The 3,737-nt window shown below is 40.9% G+C and overlaps 1 pseudogene; it reads right to left on the bottom strand.

Annotated features, from left to right (window-relative positions):
- Nucleotides 1–2,516: 2,516 nt before the first annotated feature.
- LOC132522654 (GTP-binding nuclear protein Ran-like) lies at nucleotides 2,517–3,197 on the bottom strand (annotated as a pseudogene).
- Nucleotides 3,198–3,737: the final 540 nt, after the last annotated feature.

The raw sequence follows: 3,737 nt of genomic DNA, 5'->3' as shown, positions 1-3,737 counted from the left end.
ATACAAAATTAATATACAGAAATCTGTTGCATTTCTATAGACTAACAATGAACTAACAGAAAGAGAAACTAAGGGAACAATCCTATTTACCATCGCATCAAAAAGAATAAGATACCTAGGAAAAAGCATACCTAAGGAGGGAAAAGACCTGTACTTGGAAAACTATAAGACACGGATGAAAGAAATTGGAGACAGCACAAACAGATAGAAAGATATACTGTGTTCTTGGACTGGAAGAATTAATATTGTTAAAATGGCTATACCACCTGAGGCCATCTACAGATTCAATGCAATCCTTATCAAAATAGCAAGGATATTTTTCACAGAACTAGAACAAATAATCTTAAAATTTGTATGGACCCTAAGTAGACAAAACAATCTTGAGAAAGAAGAACAGAGCTGGAGGAATCACGTCCCACCTGACTTTCAGACTATACTACAGTAATCAGAACACTATGGTACGGGCACAAAAAGAGACACATAGATCGATGGAACAGAATAGAGAGCCCAGAGATAAACCCACGCACTTTTTGTCAATTAATCTATGACAAAGGAGGCAAGAATATACAATGGAGAAAAGATAGTCTCTTCAATAAGTGGTGCTGGGAAAACTGGACAACTACATGTAAACTAATGAAATTAGAACACTCTCTAACACTATATACAAAAATAAACTAAAAATGGGTTAAAGACCTAAATGTAAGACCAGAGACCATGGGCTTCCCTGGTGGCACGGTGGCTAACAATCCACCTGCCAATGCAGGGGACACGGGTTCAAGCCCTGGTCCGGGAAGATCCCACATGCCGCAGAGCAGCTAAGTCTGCGAGCCACAACTACTGAGCCCACATGCCACAACTACTGAAGCCCATGCACCTAGAGCCCATGCTCCGCAATAAGAGAAGCCACTGCAATGAGAAGCCTGAGCACCGCAATGAAGAGTAGCCCCCGCTCACCACAACTAGAGAAAGCCCAGCAACAAAGCAACGAAGCAATGAAGACCCAACACAGCCAAAAAAAAAAAAGTCCAGAGACAGTAAAACTCCTAGAGGAATACAGGCAGAACACTCTTTGACATAAATAGTAGCAATATTTTTTTTTGGATCAGTCTCCTAAAGCAAAGGGAATAAAACAAAAATGAGCAAATGGGATCTAATTAAACTTAAAAGCTTTTGCACAGCAAAGGAAACCACTGACAAAACGAAAAGACACCTACTGAATGGAAGAAAATATTTGCAAATGATATGACTGATAAGGAGTTAATACCCAACATATATAAACAGCTCATAAAACTCAACATCAAAAAAATAAACAACCCGATTAAAAAATGGTCAGAAGACTTGGATAGACATTTCTCCAAAGAGAACATGCAGATGGCCAAGCAGCATGTGAAAAGATGCTCAACATCACTAATCATCAGGGAAATGCAAATCAAAACCACAATGAGCTATCACCTCATACCTGTCAGAATGGCTATCATCAAAAATAACACAAGTAACAAACATTGGTGAGGATGTGGAGAAAAGGGAACCCTTGGGACTGGTGGTCCAGTGGCTAAGACTCCGAGCTCCCAATGCAGGGGGCGGGCCGGGTTCAATCCCTGGTCAGGGAACTAGATCCCACGTGCATGCTGCAACTAAGAGTTCGCACGCTGCAACTAAATATCCCGCATGCTGCAACTGAGGCCCAGCACAGCCTAAATAAATAAATAAATATGTTTTTTCCAAAAAGAAAGGGAACCCTCATACACTGTTGGTGGGAATATAAATTGGTGCAGCCACTGTGGAAACAGTATGGAGGTTTCTCAAAAAACTAAAAATAGAACTATTATATGACCCAGAAATACCACTCCTGGATATATATCTGAAAAAACCAAAAACACTCATTCTAAAAGATACATGCACTCCAATGTTCATAGTAGCATTGTTTACAATTGATATGGAAAATGATACGGAAACAACCTAAATGTCCATCAACAGATGAATGGATTAAGATGTGGTATATATATTATCCACTCATCTGTTAATCTTCATTCATTCATCTGCTGAATAATATTCCATTATATACATATAATGGAATACTACTTATACTATATGTATACTACATATATGTATATATATATGAAAATATATATACAATGGAATACTATTCAGCCATAAAAAAGAACGAAAATTTGTCCTTTGCAACAAAATGGATAGACTTGGAGGGTATTACGCTAAGTGAAATAAGTCAGACAGAGAAAAATACTGTATAATATCACTTTGTGTGTGTGTGTGTGTGTGTGTGTGTGTGTGATGTGACTGTAGCAGTCTTATATTTGAAACTCAAGGAGGAAACAACTGTGTTCCAAAACACCTAAATAAGCAGGTCCAAAAAATGAAGGCATTTTTTTTAACTGCCACATTCACTCCGAAGCCCATTCATCTCCTTCAGCATCCCAAAGATTAAGCACATGTTCTGCTTAGCTATATAGTAAAGTCGCAAACACGCTGCACCACTGACATCACAGGACAGTTGCCTATAAAACTAGACTTCTGACGCTGGGGTCCAGCTTCACTTTCTCTTCATCTGGGAGGGCAGTTGTCTGAGGAACCTCTGGATCCTGCCTGTATTGCGCTGCCAACGCTGAGTCCATGACCACCTCTGGCGGGGCGAGAGCAGGCATGGAGATGAACTCCAAGTTAGGGTCTCCCATCAGTTTTCTAGCAAGCCAGAGGAAGGGCTTTTCAAAGTTGTACTTACTTTTGGCAGAAATGTCATTGTACTGAAGATTCTTCTTTCGGTGGAAGACAATTGACTGTGCCTTAACCTTTCTGTCCTTAATACCCACTTTGTTGCCACACAACACGATGGGGATGTTCTCACACACTTGTACAAGATCTCTATGCCAGTTAGGCACGTTCTTGTAAGTAACTCTTGATGTTACATCAAATGGCACACTGAGCTTGGATATAATAGCCATCTCTCAGTCCACCAAATTTCTCCTGACCAGCTGTATCCCATACATTGAACTTAATAGGTCCTCTGTTGGTATGGAACACAAGGCGATGGACCTCAACACCCAAGGTAGCTACATACTTCTCAAATTCACCAGATGACGTTTCACAAATGTAGTTTTTCCAGTACCACCATCACCAACCAATACAAGTTTGAACTGAACTTGGGGTTCTCATTGGGCAGCCATCGTGATGTTACTTCTAGAAGCGTCTCCACGCCTGTCTGACTGAGGGCTGGAAAGATGGCAGAAGCCTGTATGATATCATTTATATGTGGAATCTAAAAAATATAACAAACTAGTGAATATAACAAAAAAGAAACTGACTGATAGATACAGAGAACAAACTGGTGGTTATCAGATGGGATATGGAAGGTGGGGGAGGGGTAATATAGGGGTAGGAGATTAAGAGGTACAAACTACTATATATAAAATAAGCTACAAGGATATACTGTACAAACCAAGGAGGGACTTCCCTGGTGGTCCAGTAGTTAAGACTTCACGCTCCCAATGCAGGGGGCACAGGTTTGATCCCTGGTCGGGGAACTAAGATCCCACCTGCTGCATGGTGTGGCCAGAAAAACAAAAAAAAACAAAAAAAAACACACAAAAAGAGCACAGGGAATATAGCCAATATTATTATTATTATTTTGCGGTACGCGGGCCTCTCACTGTTGTGGCCTCTCCCGCTGCGGAGCACAGGCTCCGGACGCGCAGGCTCAGCGGCCATGGCTCAGGGGCCCA

Source organism: Lagenorhynchus albirostris, chromosome 7 (assembly GCF_949774975.1).
Source record: "Lagenorhynchus albirostris chromosome 7, mLagAlb1.1, whole genome shotgun sequence".
NCBI lineage: Eukaryota > Metazoa > Chordata > Mammalia > Artiodactyla > Delphinidae > Lagenorhynchus > Lagenorhynchus albirostris.
The sequence above is the reverse complement of the archived record's forward strand: the minus strand, read 5'-3'. Positions and strand labels throughout refer to the sequence as shown.